Source organism: Lissotriton helveticus, chromosome 1_1 (assembly GCF_964261635.1).
Source record: "Lissotriton helveticus chromosome 1_1, aLisHel1.1, whole genome shotgun sequence".
Classification (NCBI taxonomy): domain Eukaryota; kingdom Metazoa; phylum Chordata; class Amphibia; order Caudata; family Salamandridae; genus Lissotriton; species Lissotriton helveticus.
In genome coordinates this window covers 1,007,204,673-1,007,222,455 of record NC_136057.1, presented here as the reverse complement: position 1 = coordinate 1,007,222,455, position 17,783 = coordinate 1,007,204,673, and positions in this window count along the sequence as shown.

The window sequence follows — 17,783 nt, the reverse complement described above, 5'->3', positions numbered from 1 at the left end:
ACCTTACAAGTTTGGGATAAACTTTGGATCTCAGAGGTACAAAAGGTATCAGCCTTATGTGCTGCTGAAATAGGAGAGAGTGAATTAAAGTGGGCGGTGAAGGTCAGGAAAAGGCCAAAAACCTTCACAGGAGCCTTGAAAATGGAATTAAAAGTAACAGAGGCTTCACATCTTTCTAAAGTAGAATTAGAAAAGGCTTATAGAAAAGAGTCCAAGTGGCTGATATGGTGTATGTAAGGAACAGACCCTCTGCAAAGTACATGGAAAATAGGAAAGCATTTTCGCATTTATCAGTACTTCCTAACGCCCCGTTATGCTTAGCACTATTGACATTTCAGGCACCATTAAATGGGCAATATAAAAAAGCTGAACAATTTGAAGTTTTCTTAGATGTAGAGAGTAACTGCACATGTGGGCTGCACTTTCAAAATTGTAATGTCCATTTATTCATTGACTGCAGTCATTTTGATAGGCTTCGTCGTTTGATTTTAAAACAGCTTTTTAAAAGATATGACATACATTGTCGTAATGATGCACTTGTACTTTTGTTAAATATGGGATTTTTTGATGTGGCATGCACACTGGCAACACATTTTAAAGTATGTTTTGACAAGTGATGCAATAGGTTCAGTTAATTATTTAGTGCTGGGTGCTAGGGGAAACGTGATTTTATATATTGAATGGCGGTTTATTGGGTAGTAGCCTAGTTTACAAGCAGGGGAGAGAGTTGGGGGGGGGTTCCTTCTTCTTTTTTTTCTTCTCCTTTTTTAAAAACATGATATTATCTAGTTTTAAAATGTATGTTTTAAAGACAGATGTCTAAACGTTAATAAAGTGACTTGACTTACAAAAATAAAATATTGTATATCAGACTACAAGGTACGTAAAAGTAAATTAAATATGTCAATTGGGTATGAGCCAAATGAACCATATTTTGGAGAGAGAGCACAAGCACTTAAGAACTGGTTAGCAGAGGTAAAATGCACAGATTGCTAAGGCCAACAAAAACAAATTCAGCAAAAAGTGGAGGGAAAAAGGCAAAACATTTGGGGATGGCCCTGCATAGAGGGCCAGGTCCAATAAGGGGTTATAGCAATAGTTTTAGATTCCGGCTAAGTTCAGTGCAAGTGGAGCAGCAGGTCAATGCACGAGGATTGTGAGGAGGAAGACGGGTAAGGAAGGTAATGTAGCAGCCACTGTCTTATTCACCTGCTCATGTCGTTATGATAATTGATTCCTCTTGAGCAGTGCTAAACATAGCTGGTGGTCACCTGCACTAATTTTTGGGGACCGGCACTTATTTTTTCTGGTCAGATATTTTCCAAAAGAAAGAGAGAGAAAAACGAACAAAGACAGGGGAAGAGAAAGATAGAAAAACTATCATAAGGGAAGAAAGCAGGAATCCGGAAGAGTGATACAAGGGGCAGGATGTCTCAGAGGCATGATGTGGGTTCAGGTCTACCGTGCCTTGGTATTCGGTGTGCTGATATTTAATAGTGCTGGCCAAGTGCTTCTGTCCAGCACTTTAGGCACCAGCACTCACTCTTTTACAAATTAACCACTGCTCTTTTTGAGCATTAGAGGCAGCACCAGGCTATTCTGTCAGTTTGCTCTTTTGGACACATTATCTCCCTTCCGTTTTGGTGATCAGTAGTTTCAAAGTGACCTGCTACATCTGGGTCAATAAACACCGTGTAATATAAAATATTCTCCTCATGACAGGAGAACATATGGTTTAAAAGAGTAACATGGTCTGTGCACCAGTCGCCAGGAATGCGTTCACATTGCACAAGTCTTTGTCTGACTGAGGCCATTGATGGCACCATGCCGGGGACTCACCCTATGCTAAATCATGCTGTGCTTTAGGGAACCATGATGGGGTTGCTAAACCAACAGCAAGAGCGGGTTAGCATCAGTTTTAATAAAAGTTGCATTTCTCTTAAAATTATAGTTAAATGCTTACCAGTTTACATGCAGGAGTCTTCTTGGGCTGACACAGGAAAAAACAGGTAATAATCTGTTGCAGGTACTGAAGGAGGGAGACATGTTTACAACTTTTAAAATAAAAAAGTGTTAAACAAAGTACCAAGGTTGCCTCTCTCTAGTGGGAGATGCTCACTCGCTTCATAATGGTGGTGAGGAGCATGGCACAGTTAGGAGGTAATGAGGATATGGCCGGGCTACTGGGCCCCTGTTCTCTCGTGTGAGTTGTCGATTTCTTCTTATTCTTGGCCCCTTCAAACCTGTTGTCTGCTCTATCACCTCTTTTTTTGCTGTCCATCTCTCCAAAGATATTTCCTGCTCCGGCCTCGCCTGCCACTCACTCTGTCTCCTCTCTCTTGCTTCCCCTCATTTTGTGTAATTTCCCACTTCGACTGTGTCTCCTTTACATTCCACACTGATTCCAGTGAAACGTTTCTTATGATCCTGTGCCGTATTGTGTGAGGAATTGTGGTGTATTATTAGGTGTGGCGGTGCGACCTCGCCATGGAATACACCCACAAAACCAATTGGGTACCCCAGTCAGGCTCATTTGCTATACCTTAGCTTAACCCTGGGTAGCAATGTCTTTGAGCAGTCAGGATTAAACAAAGGAACAAGTGTAAAGTATTTAGAAGTACCAAAAACAACAGAATAAGACAGTCAATCAACACAAAAGAAATCCAACGACCATTTATAAAAGATAGATTATATTTCTGTGAATTTTTAGACGCCAAAATGAACAGAATCCTTCATAGAATTCTGGCGATATAGATTTTTAAGGCAAACATAAATATCAGCTTCTTACTTCAAAATGTAAACAAGCATTGGTCGCTGCAAAGTTTGGAATTTTGTAGACCTTTTAAAGAGTTGTGTGTGACTACTCCAGCTCATATTGGGCAGCCTGTTCCAGCAGGGATAAGGTCAGGGAGGCTAGTAAAGAGTAGGAGGGCAGTGATCTTGACATCAAAGCAGTCTCAAGTCCAGTTCCAGGATCTACACGGGAACCGCCATAGACTTCAATGAAGTGATCCTGATGCAACGGATACAGGATACTGAAGGTGCTGTAAGATGTAGAGGATGCAGTGCAATTGACTGGGGCCTACTTCTCGGTCCACAGTCCAGGTAGCCCCAGGGGTCGGTGTCCCTCAAAATCTTCTTTGGTCCAGCAAATGTCTACCTGCCACTGGTCTCTGGTCACAGCAAAAACAACAGTTCTCTTTGGTGAAGGCTAGTGTCCATCAATATGCCCAGAGAATGCCCTCGTAAAGTGATGGTCTCAAGTCAATGAGCTCCTTGACACTTTACCTCCTGATGACGACTTCCTGCGAAGTGTTGTATCTAGCTATCCCAGACTGTGCTATTCTGCGAGTGTCCACAATGGCAGAACCCCTCCGTGGTATGTGGAACTTGCCAGTCCACCCTAGAGGTGTGGCTACCTGTGGGCTACATGCCCACAATAAAAGTGGTTTAACAACTGATCTCCCCTCTCTGTCCCTGGCACCAACCCCTATCCCTCAACAAAAGAGCAGCCCCTCGTGCGAATTTCTACTATTGGCCCTTCAAAAGTGTCTTCCCCTTTAAAGCTCGCCTTTTAGGCTCACACCCTGTGTGGCCTCCTGCCAGGGCGAGGTGCCACTTAATTCAACGGCAGGCCTCTACTGTACTTACTCCCGGGAGTTGTTCACACTTCTCCCCAGGAGGACAGAAGACTGTCTTGTGGTCAACATCTGTGTGTGGCACTGGAAACCTTGAACAATAGAGTGGAAACATTCTAAATGATGCCCTTACTTAAAAGCAGGCCAAATTATGCGGCATCGTTGAGTAAATTATGCGGCATGAGAAACCAAAGTATGCAGCATAGTGCAGCACATTTTGTATAGTATTACTTCATAATTTTGTCATTTTTACACCTGTGTACACTGTCCGAGCATTGGCTGCACATAATTAGTACCAGTTTAACATCCAAAAATAGCAGTAAACAACAAAAAGGGGACCAGCCAAACTTTGCAAACGTAACAACATGTGGGTCGCAAGGTGAAAGTATTATGTTGTATGGCAGGGGTGCCTTACCATGTAATACTAGCACAATACACAAAGATGGATCCCGGGTACTCTCTCATAACCTACTCTTAGTCCTAGTATAGTGGTAAAGAGCAGACAGGCTACTTAGAGGAACATGTGTTAAGGGTTTCACATCACAAACATGGACGATAAGTAATTGAAACAACGCAAGAGAAATCTGACACCAATTTTTGAAAATAGCTCTGATATTTATATATTTTAAGACACCAGAATACAATTGATACATACAGGATAACCGGGGTTATCAAATTTCAAGAATTTAATAAATCAGTACTTGCGGTCAATGGGAAAAACACATATATGCAATTGGTTACTAAGAGAGCGAATACAACTGAACCCATTTGGAGCTAAGAGCCCGTGACTCGCTAGACCAGTTAACAACAGCTAGCACAATTTTACCTGGCTAAAGGGAGAGGGGTGCAGAGGTGCACTTTGGCTGTCAAACTGAGCTATCAATCAGAATCGCAGGCTTTAAATGGTTGCCTTAGAAAAAGGTACGTGTGGAGCGTGTTGAGCAAAAACATTTGGAACACAAGCAAGGAGCTGGCCCTTGACCAGGAGTCTCCAGGCAGATCGACACTACCTGACTCAGGTGCACAAATGTTCTTTGCTGTCTGCGGTGCTGAACGGATCTGTGACCAGCAGGGCTGGGAGGCGTGCTAAGAGAGGGTGGAAACAAATGCAAGGTCTTTACGATGAAGCCACAAAGGTGGCTGATCGTTCATGCAGTTGGATGTCTCCTCCTGAAGCGTCAAGTATAGCAGGTAGTGGTCGGACTGACCACCAGCAAGATTTGGTACATGCAAGCAGGTGGTTGAGGAAATCTTCTACCAGAGGACCAGGGGAACAGTGTAGAAAGCTGAGCCTCATTGAGGGTCCGGACTACAGTTCCCAAAAGCCACATGCCCAATGACTTTGAGTGGCCACGCTGGACGGCTCGGTGGACAGAACTTCGAGGTTTTGGAATTAGCAGTTTGTGCCTGCCAACTACAGGGACTAGTTCCTCTAGCCCAAGGGAGTTCTTGTGAAGCCTAGGTTTGCAGAGGGGTTCACCTTCCTTTTGGAACTGGTCTCTTGCCTTGGTCGAGTAGCAATCTAGCAGATGAAGGGTGGCTGAACTTAGCTCCTCCTCTCTTCGTGGAGTCCTGCCTTGTCGTGTAAACAGGTCTCTTCTTGTTATCATGATGAATCTGACATTCTAGAGTCTAGAGTGCCCCTTAAAGTCTGGATTTAGGGGGCGTTTGTTGATGTGAGGACTAGTAGCCATTGGGCACTTAGTCCTGTGGCTATTCTGCCCAGTAATGACCATATCCAGTGGAGGTATGTCACTAAATCTAGTCAGAACCTGCTTTTTAGGCGAAAGTCAAGATGACCAGAACCATCCTCGACTGTACACCTCCGCTCTGATACCGTAGAGGTGTGGTCAGCCTTGTGGAGGTGAACACCTCCTGCATAACTAATTTCCCACCTGCCCATGAAAAACAGTGCCTGGAGCAAGGGAAGGCTTTGTCCTCGAGTGGGGGACAAGTTCCTTTGTCACATGTGACCGCTGAAGCCTTTGAGACTCACCGCCGTGATGAGTCGTTCATTAACCATCCTGTGTGGGTAGGGGTGTCACCTCCTACACACATAGGTCTTTGTCTCTGGCCTCTTGGAGTGATGCACACTCCCTAGCATGATGTCAGATCTCTATCTTGGCAGCAAATCCTTGAAAATGCCTGCCAAACCACAACAACACTGGTTTAACTTGTTGGGCACTGTCTAAAGTTCCACCTAGGTACATGTTGGCCAAACCGTGACAATACCACCATGTCAGGGATTAAAAAGCTCAGTGTTTGGCACCAAACATGAAGGAAATCAACCGTTACACAACGGAGCTGGACATCTGCAGATGCCCAGTGTCCAGCCCATGTTATCCTATGGAAGGTTGGTCACTCAAGACAGAATTACAATTACAATGCTACCACAGGTCAATATATGCTTGCAAATATATTTTCACAATTATAATACAATGCACCCTGCCTCCTGGGCTGTAGGAGGCCTACCTTAGGGGTGACTGACGTATATTAAATGATGTGAGGTGACCCTGTCACACATGGTGTGTGCAGGGTCAAACTCGAGCAGGAAAACTGCTTGTGTTGGACCTGGCTAGCAGGACCCAGCACACTTTCAGAAAAATTACAGCACCATCTAGCAGCAAAACGTGGAGGTGGATCATCCAGAAAGGGCACTTTACAAAAATGTGTTTTTGTGTTTTTAGTAACCGTTTTAGCTGGAAAACGTTTTCTTTGTTAAAATCTGCAAATTATGCATCAGATGATGGATTATGTGATAAATGTGGCATATCTATAACTATGCGAATTATGCTGCATCCACGAAATTGCAAAATTCCAATGGCCCTGCTTAAAAGTCACATTAAATTTGACTTGAGCATCAAGTCAGGTTTAATGTGATGAAAAATCGATATCTTGAAGTACCAACTTTCAGTAGTTCCATTCAGAAGTTAGCAACGCTGAGTTGCCAGTATGTAATCCTGCACTCCAATTGGGCTATTAGCCTTTCCAAAGTAAAAACTACAATTTGTTGTTTTTACTGTTAGGACATATAAAAATACACATCCTGTTTTTTTAACATATAGTTCCCTGCCCTAGGACTTGATAGACCTGCTGTAGGGGTAACATAAAAAATTAGGCTGGATGACATTGTGAAAAGCCATTTTCCGCAATAATTACCAGCTAATTACCCGCCTTTCTTACCTGGATCCCTGTTGCATTCTGGGAATTGTGGTGCACAAGTACTGAGTGCACTACGAGTGGAGAGAAAGGACTCTGTTCCCGAGGGCGGGGCAGACCTGAACCAATTATCAAGGGGCTAATATTTTAAACACGATGTTACCTGTTGCTGCCCATAAGACTCTTGGCTCTGAAGAAGGCATATGAGATGGCGAAATGCATTCGCCTGTTGAGAAACAATTGATGAAATAAAGTGATCTCCCTGCCAACCCCCACTGTGACCTCTGCTCTTTTTCCGAAGGAGTTTCTTGTGATATTTCACGCGTATGCCAGAGTCGCGCTCCAGAGGCCCCCGCATCCTGAAGTTAGCCTTGGCTTCACTGGCATCTGCTGCAGCGGACGCGTCACATTTCCAGGGTACTGGATCACCAAGGCCCACCCCTGGGGCCAGGAGGAGATGAGGCGGTGATGGAGTCATTCAGCTCTACGCTGGGCGAGATTGTATTCTCGGTCTTGCCCCCGCGGAACAGAATTCTGTGCCACGGAGGTTGATGCGGTCGGGGACCCAGGGGAACACTGACATTTACATCATATGCAAGGGATTAGGCTGGATGACATTGTGAAAAGCCATTTTCCGCAATAATTACCAGCTAATTACCCGCCTTTCTTACCTGGATCCCTGTTGCATTCTGGGAATTGCGTGCACAAGTACTGAGTGCACTACGAGTGGAGAGAAAGGACACTGTTCCCGAGGGCGGGGCGGACCTGAACCAATTATCAATGGGCTAATATTTTAAACACGATGTTACCTGTTGCTGCCCATAAGACTCTTGACGCTGAAGAAGGCATATGAGATGCCGAAATGCATTTCCAACCAGGTTGGTCCTGATCAAAGATTTTACCTTCAAGTTTAGTCTTTTAAGTTACAATCTACCACTGGACTGCACTTCCAATGCACTCCAGTACATCAGGGGAGGGACTTATGGACTCACATGATGTCAGGCAGAAACCAACAGAAGTATCCAGTTCAGATCCAGTTGTCACTGGTCAGCTGAGTATTTCCAAGAAAAGCCTCTGGCCGCTTGTTGTCTCCTGCAGCCACACAAGAGGTCAGCCAACAGACTCTTGTAGTCCACTTCTTTGTCCTGTGTACAAGAGGTAACAGGGCAGTCATTCAGAACTTCTCGCTGGTCGCAGACATCTGGTCCACTCCTCTTCTGGTCTTCCCCAGGTCCAGAAAGTGTTCTGAAATGGTTGTCTGGAGGTACCGCATTTATGTCTGCCACTAGCTAGTAGATGGGAATAACTCCTGGACATGCTCTAATCATACAGGTAAAAGTCCCCAAGGCCAATATTACACACTTTGGGCATTTCCAAAATGGTGAAATTCTTCTGCTTCCCTAAACGTGGTTTCTGAGGGGTGAGGATATGGCTGAATAGTGTACTCATAATATCCTCTCACATCTAACATTAAAACTCAATTTGAGGAAGCCACTTTACCCACAACAAATCCAGAGACAGAAGTCTGGAATGACAAAAGCACAGTCCTCCAGATACCTGAGAGTAGATCCACAAGAACTGTATTTGTATCCTGTTCGCTCCCCTTTCAAGTGTGCCTCAAGTGTTATATGTGTACCCAGCAGACCTGTCAAGCATCATCTGACACTCAGGCTAAATTAACACTATAGTGTAAAAGAACATGTTGATTACCACAACCCTGAAAAAACTGTGGAGATCAGAGCAGTCACCTCTGCCTAGTTAAGTCATCCTACTTATTGCTCCTGGGTGGCATTTCACACACATTCAAGGTTAATTACTGGCAGGGAGAAGCTGAGAGCCAATGCTTATTAGCTTCCAGGATATTCAGGCAAAGACAAGAGAAGTTTCTAAAAGTTACCTTTCTTTAATATTTCTTAAAAATCCAACTTCACCATTGAATTGGATTTTAAATAACAATTAAAAAAAGGTGTTTAATAATTTTTCTAGCTGGTCCAATACCAATATGCAGTTTCAGTACTTAACATCACTTCCTAGTGTTGCTGTATGGGACAGCCAGCCTCTTTACAGTTAAAATTATTTTTGAATGCTATTCACTTTGAGGATACTTTAACATTACGTTTCTACATGTCCTACTTTTAAATATCTTGCACCCTGCCTTGGAGGAAATTACATTTTAAAAGGGGGGTTTGACCTGTCAAAAAGGTTTGTTTTGACAACTTAAAATGTAGCTTTGACACTGCTACAATCATGCTGAAGCCACGTTTGCACGCTCACTGAAGAGGATGGCACAACAGGTGCTGTGGTCCTTGTCCCGTATATCAGGGACTTAAATGTAAATGTAATATGCCAATTCGGATTATGCCAATTCTACCATGTTTAAAGGGGAAACACAGGCACTTTACTTTCTGGGTAGCAGGAGTAAAGTGCACAGAGTTCAAAAGCCAGCAACAATATATGGTCCAGCAAAAGGCAAAAAAATCTGATGTGACTACATAGAAAAGGTCGATTTACTACAATCAGATTATAAAAACCATTTCTTTACACAAACATACAAACAGAGACAATCATTGCATTGCTTTAAAATATAAACACATTTGCATTAAAAAAACACCAGAAACAAAATAATAATCGAAAACCGGAAAGAAAGACAGAAGAAAATAGAAGACGAGATGAAGTTAAATATCTGAAGATAAAGACAACAGAGGTAACCATAATAGCGCAAACAATTTCCATGTAGTGTGGTGAAGACCACATGAAGACAGAAACCACTCAACAAACCACCACAACAGAAAAGGGCAGTCAAAAGACTATGTAACAGCAAGACAACATAATACATCACAAGAGTGAGTCCCACTTATTAAGAAGAACAGAAAACAGGCGATTATACAATTCACTTAATATAGAATTAAACATTAAGTCTAAGCATAACATTTAAAGCATTGTAATAATCATAACATAAACTTCAAAAATAATATGCTAGGCTAAACCCTATTAAGAAGCATCCATTTAAGATTCTCTCCTATTAAAATGCATTATTTTAGTTTAGCAGGGTGAGAGTGATAATTCATTACATTCATATGTGTATGTCTAAAATACAAGGGTGAATTTGTCAAAAAAGATTCCCTTTTGGGTACAACCCTATATCATAGAAACAAGTAGTAATCACCACATCACATTCATACCGGAGCAATAAAGGAAAAGTTAATTAAAATAGAACAGTTTATTCAAAACAGTTGATTAAAAAACCTATCGTTACTATTTTTCAGACACAAATTAAAATATACAGAAATTAGACACAATAAAATTTCATTGCATAATACAATTATATGTCACAAGTGGGAAACAAGGCTTAAGGAAAAAACATAGATCCAATTAGCATGAGGTAAGTACAGTAGCCGCAATCGTAATGACGCTCTGATCTCAAACTAATCTGCAATGTTTTCATTAGATCTTAGATTGCTCGAGCTCCTCGTCAGGACACACGATTCATCTGTATTATACAGTTGAATCGTGTGTCCTGACGAGGAGCTCGAGCAATCTTCACCAGACTGCAGGCGGTCAAAACCGGGGATTACTAAGTAGCCCGAGGATTTGTGGAGCAAGTGACACACGTTCCATTTTAATTTGAAGAAATGTGGCTAAAACCTCCACGCGCTACTTATAAGATCTAATGAAAACGTCGCATACTGGCATACGAACGGCCCTTTTAAATAATAACCAGAGGAAGAGGCTGCACCTAATTATTGAAAGATAACTACTGTCGTGGTATCAAAATAATTTAATCTGGTAAAAACAACAGTTCTCAACTGTTTTTTTAGGATATTTCACTTTTATTGCGGGACTCAACCATTATATCCTGAAGAAGGTGTTGGCTCCTAAAAATACTATGCCCACCGAAACGCGTCGATGCCCCTTTTTATTGAGTTAAAGTACTTTAGGCTTTAGTGACAGCAGCTCTGACTAAAATTAGTTTGAGATCAGAGCGTGATTACGATTGCGGCTACTGTACTTACCTCATGCTAATAGGATCTATGTTTTTTCCTTAAGCCTTATTTCCCACTTGTGACATATAATTGTATTATGTAATGAAATTTTATTGTATCTAATTTCTGTATATTTTAATTTGTGTCTGAAAAATAGTAACGATAAGTTTTTTTATCAACTGTTTTGAATAAACTGTTCTATTTTAGTTAACTTTTCCTTTATTTCTCCGGTATGAATGTGATGTGGTGATTACTACTTGTTTCTATGATATAAGGTTGTACCCAAAAAGGAATCTTTTTTGACCATTGTCGCTTGGTACCCTACCCTTTTGGACACTGGGGTCCCTCTCTTTTGTTAGAGATAAAATACAAGGGTGAACAAGACTATAACTATAAATAGGATTTCTCAAAGCAGATCCTATGCTCATCTCAGCATCTTGAGAGTTGTTGTTGTTGTTGTTGTTGTTGAATGCTTGGTGGAGAAAGGATTTCAGATATATGTTCATGTCATCAACTTCTGCTTACACTGGGACACCATATATAACTTTAGGGTATTTATATGATTTATTTTCTACAAATCTTAAACATTGTCTTAAAGGGGGTACATTTCTATGTCCAATTTCAATACCTTTTCGTTCCTCCTCATCACTAATTTTTGGGTTTACTTCTTACAATCATTTTTCCACCATTGTCCATTTATCGTCTAGTTTTTGTAGAACTTTGTTAGTTTCCTGCATAAAATGGTGATGGGCCCTGCACTCTTATAATAAGATTTGCAACGTGAGAATAATGTGTCTTGACTGGAGAGGGGGAGTCCTTTTTTGAACGTTTATTTGTGAGTGTAATATTAACCGATAAGTCTATCTTGTTACAGTTGGAACTCATAGAAGTGTGAGCACCCATTGTGAATAAACTGTATTCAGGTTTAGAAACTCCAGAAAGCAAAGAGTTCCTATTTCTAGTAAATTTCAAAGAATTCCCTTCAGCAAGCAAGGGAGGATTTATTTTATAGGAAATTAGGTGAACATGTTTGCTTCTTCCCATAAAATACTAGTGTAACAGTGTTAAACCACAAATACATGATCCAAAAAGTTCTTACACAGGGTGCACAAGCAACAGTGAAGTATGGCCAAAGTATTAAAATATGAATGAGGTGGTCTGCACACCTTATCTATCTCAAGTTAATACAAACTAATAAGCCTCCTTTTGAATGTGCGTGTAAAACTGGGTAGTGCTTTGCCCATTGCGCACTTTACATAATACATGAAAGTGGGGAGCGCCGGGTCGACGCTCCACTCCCAGATGCACTGCTTGAATGGATATCAAATCCACAGCTAGTCACCATTTCGCATTATACAAAAGTTTGTCCATTATAATCCGCGTTTTATCTGAAGTTATTCGCATTCAAATCCACATGCTTCACAAAAATGTACTTTGGAAACTTCTCATATTTTCGTGTGCCAATCCAGGCCTCTTGCGAAATAAGATCCAAGTACCACAGGTAGTTCGAAGCAGCATTTCCTTTTTATTATGAACCCAATGCATTTCGGGCTATGGCATCAGCCCTTCGTCAGGGGTCACTGCAATTTAATCAATTCAGGACAAACCATCAGTGTCTGGTTGCAAAGTTGTCAACAATACATACTATCGTCACCGTTTCAGCAACATGTGATTCACTCGAGTCTTAAAAGCATCATTTGCAAATGAAATATTTTGTGAAACTTACATCACGTGCTTACTCCCACGAACAAACTTCAATTTAAATAATACCACCCTCTTTATATATGGTGCATTATGTCGAACACATTTCTCTCCGTGCAAATTAGGTATCCTTATTATCACATTATCTACTAACTTTTACTTATCCCAAAATATAAACATATCTAAGCGCGAGCCCTCGTTGTGCTTCTTATCACCTATGCATACTCTATCTTTCCTTGTAAGACGGGGACACTCCCATCATTGTACACATACTGCAAGAATAATTACTATTAAAACTTATACTTTTACTCTCGTAATATTTGTGCTAACACCCATACCTGCTTGCTTCGTTTTCATCAAGCCGCTCGGCGTGCGCCATAGCTGCCATAGAGTTTACACATGTCGGCCCGTTATTGACGTCAACTTATACACCATATTCACTCCGCCCCCTTGTGTGCTTTTAAAGAAAACAACTTGATGTTCGAACCCTATGAGAAGTCATGAAAACTATAAATCCCAGCATGCACTATTGCAATCAACACTCATATGTGCAACGTAATGCTGTGAATTACTCAAATTTCACTTCAGCGTCCTGTATTTTCACATAAATCTGCTCTCCCATATAAATGCTCCTAGGAACTTGCCTTATGTGGACAGTTTTTAAAAAAAATGCAAATTTCTTCATTTCAAAGAACCTTTTTTTTGTCATTTTCTTCACTTGGGTGCAAAAACCAACGAAGGGCAAAATTATTACAACATGAATGAGGTGGTCTGCACACCTTATCTATCTCAAGTTAATACAAACTAATAAGCCTCCTTTTGAATGTGCGTGCAAAACTGGGTAGTGCTTTGCCCATTGCGCACTTTACATAATACATGAAAGTGGGGAGCGCCGGGTCGACGCTCCACTCCCAGATGCACTGCTTGAATGGATATCAAATCCACAGCTAGTCACCATTTCGCATTATACAAAAGTTTGTCCATTATAATCCGCGTTTTATCTGAAGTTATTCGCATTCAAATCCACATGCGTCACAAAAATGTACTTTGGAAACTTCTCATATTTTCGTGTGCCAATCCAGGCCTCTTGCGAAATAAGATCCAAGTACCACAGGTAGTTCGAAGCAGCATTTCCTTTTTATAATGAACCCAATGCATTTCGGGCTATGGCATCAGCCCTTCGTCAGGGGTCACTGCAATTTAATCAATTCAGGACAAACCATCAGTGTCTGGTTGCAAAGTTGTCAACAATACATACTATCGTCACCGTTTCAGCAACATGTGATTCACTCGAGTCTTAAAAGCATCATTTGCAAATGAAATATTTTGTGAAACTTACATCACGTGCTTACTCCCACGAACAAACTTCAATTTAAATAATACCACCCTCTTTATATATGGTGCATTATGTCGAACACATTTCTCTCCGTGCAAATTAGGTATCCTTATTATCACATTATCTACTAACTTTTACTTATCCCAAAATATAAACATATCTAAGCGCGAGCTCTCGTTGTGCTTCTTATCACCTATGCATACTCTATCTTTCCTTGTAAGACGGGGACACTCCCATCATTGTGCACATACTGCAAGAATAATTACTATTAAAACTTATACTTTTACTCTCGTAATATTTGTGCTAACACCCATACCTGCTTGCTTCGTTTTCATCAAGCCGCTCGGCGTGCGCCATAGCTGCCATAGAGTTTACACATGTCGGCCCGTTATTGACGTCAACTTATACACCATATTCACTCCGCCCCCTTGTGTGCTTTTAAAGAAAACAACTTGATGTTCGAACCCTATGAGAAGTCATGAAAACTATAAATCCCAGCATGCACTATTGCAATCAACACTCATATGTGCAACGTAATGCTGTGAATTACTCAAATTTCACTTCAGCGTCCTGTATTTTCACATAAATCTGCTCTCCCATATAAATGCTCCTAGGAACTTGCCGAATGTGGACAGTTTTTTAAAAAAATGCAAATTTCTTCATTTCAAAGAACCTTTTTTTTGTCATTTTCTTCACTTGAGTGCAAAAACCAACGAGGGGCAAAATTATTACAACATGAATGAGGTGGTCTGCACACCTTATCTATCTCAAGTTAATACAAACTAATAAGCCTCCTTTTGAATGTGCGTGCAAAACTGGGTAGTGCTTTGCCCATTGCGCACTTTACATAATACATGAAAGTGGGGAGCGCCGGGTCGACGCTCCACTCCCAGATGCACTGCTTGAATGGATATCAAATCCACAGCTAGTCACCATTTCGCATTATACAAAAGTTTGTCCATTATAATCCGCGTTTTATCTGAAGTTATTCGCATTCAAATCCACATGCGTCACAAAAATGTACTTTGGAAACTTCTCATATTTTCGTGTGCCAATCCAGGCCTCTTGCGAAATAAGATCCATGTACCACAGGTAGTTCGAAGCAGCATTTCCTTTTTATTATGAACCCAATGCATTTCGGGCTATGGCATCAGCCCTTCGTCAGGGGTCACTGCAATTTAATCAATTCAGGACAAACCATCAGTGTCTGGTTGCAAAGTTGTCAACAATACATACTATCGTCACCGTTTCAGCAACATGTGATTCACTCGAGTCTTAAAAGCATCATTTGCAAATGAAATATTTTGTGAAACTTACATCACGTGCTTACTCCCACGAACAAACTTCAATTTAAATAATACCACCCTCTTTATATATGGTGCATTATGTCGAACACATTTCTCTCCGTGCAAATTAGGTATCCTTATTATCACATTATCTACTAAATTTGACTTATCCCAAAATATAAACATATCTAAGCGCGAGCCCTCGTTGTACTTCTTATCACCTATGCATACTCTATCTTTCCTTGTAAGACGGGGACACTCCCATCATTGTACACATACTGCAAGAATAATTACTATTAAAACTTATACTTTTACTCTCGTAATATTTGTGCTAACACCCATACCTGCTTGCTTCGTTTTCATCAAGCCGCTCGGCGTGCGCCATAGCTGCCATAGAGTTTACACATGTCGGCCCGTTATTGACGTCAACTTATACACCATATTCACTCCGCCCCCTTGTGTGCTTTTAAAGAAAACAACTTGATGTTCGAACCCTATGAGAAGTCATGAAAACTATAAATCCCAGCATGCACTATTGCAATCAACACTCATATGTGCAACGTAATGCTGTGAATTACTCAAATTTCACTTCAGCGTCCTGTATTTTCACATAAATCTGCTCTCCCATATAAATGCTCCTAGGAACTTGCCGAATGTGGACAGTTTTTTAAAAAAAATGCAAATTTCTTCATTTCAAAGAACCTTTTTTTTGTCATTTTCTTCACTTGGGTGCAAAAACCAACGAAGGGCAAAATTATTACAACATGAATGAGGTGGTCTGCACACCTTATCTATCTCAAGTTAATACAAACTAATAAGCCTCCTTTTGAATGTGCGTGCAAAACTGGGTAGTGCTTTGCCCATTGCGCACTTTACATAATACATGAAAGTGGGGAGCGCCGGGTCGACGCTCCACTCCCAGATGCACTGCTTGAATGGATATCAAATCCACAGCTAGTCACCATTTCGCATTATACAAAAGTTTGTCCATTATAATCCGCGTTTTATCTGAAGTTATTCGCATTCAAATCCACATGCGTCACAAAAATGTACTTTGGAAACTTCTCATATTTTCGTGTGCCAATCCAGGCCTCTTGCGAAATAAGATCCATGTACCACAGGTAGTTCGAAGCAGCATTTCCTTTTTATTATGAACCCAATGCATTTCGGGCTATGGCATCAGCCCTTCGTCAGGGGTCACTGCAATTTAATCAATTCAGGACAAACCATCAGTGTCTGGTTGCAAAGTTGTCAACAATACATACTATCGTCACCGTTTCAGCAACATGTGATTCATTCGAGTCTTAAAAGCATCATTTGCAAATGAAATATTTTGTGAAACTTACATCACGTGCTTACTCCCACGAACAAACTTCAATTTAAATAATACCACCCTCTTTATATATGGTGCATTATGTCGAACACATTTCTCTCCGTGCAAATTAGGTATCCTTATTATCACATTATCTACTAAATTTGACTTATCCCAAAATATAAACATATCTAAGCGCGAGCCCTCGTTGTACTTCTTATCACCTATGCATACTCTATCTTTCCTTGTAAGACGGGGACACTCCCATCATTGTACACATACTGCAAGAATAATTACTATTAAAACTTATACTTTTACTCTCGTAATATTTGTGCTAACACCCATACCTGCTTGCTTCGTTTTCATCAAGCCGCTCGGCGTGCGCCATAGCTGCCATAGAGTTTACACATGTCGGCCCGTTATTGACGTCAACTTATACACCATATTCACTCCGCCCCCTTGTGTGCTTTTAAAGAAAACAACTTGATGTTCGAACCCTATGAGAAGTCATGAAAACTATAAATCCCAGCATGCACTATTGCAATCAACACTCATATGTGCAACGTAATGCTGTGAATTACTCAAATTTCACTTCAGCGTCCTGTATTTTCACATAAATCTGCTCTCCCATATAAATGCTCCTAGGAACTTGCCGAATGTGGACAGTTTTTTAAAAAAAATGCAAATTTCTTCATTTCAAAGAACCTTTTTTTTGTCATTTTCTTCACTTGGGTGCAAAAACCAACGAAGGGCAAAATTATTACAACATGAATGAGGTGGTCTGCACACCTTATCTATCTCAAGTTAATACAAACTAATAAGCCTCCTTTTGAATGTGCGTGCAAAACTGGGTAGTGCTTTGCCCATTGCGCACTTTACATAATACATGAAAGTGGGGAGCGCCGGGTCGACGCTCCACTCCCAGATGCACTGCTTGAATGGATATCAAATCCACAGCTAGTCACCATTTCGCATTATACAAAAGTTTGTCCATTATAATCCGCGTTTTATCTGAAGTTATTCGCATTCAAATCCACATGCGTCACAAAAATGTACTTTGGAAACTTCTCATATTTTCGTGTGCTAATCCAGGCCTCTTGCGAAATAAGATCCAAGTACCACAGGGAGTTCGAAGCAGCATTTCCTTTTTATTATGAACCCAATGCATTTCGGGCTATGGCATCAGCCCTTCGTCAGGGGTCACTGCAATTTAATCAATTCAGGACAAACCATCAGTGTCTGGTTGCAAAGTTGTCAACAATACATACTATCGTCACCGTTTCAGCAACATGTGATTCACTCGAGTCTTAAAAGCATCATTTGCAAATGAAATATTTTGTGAAACTTACATCACGTGCTTACTCCCAC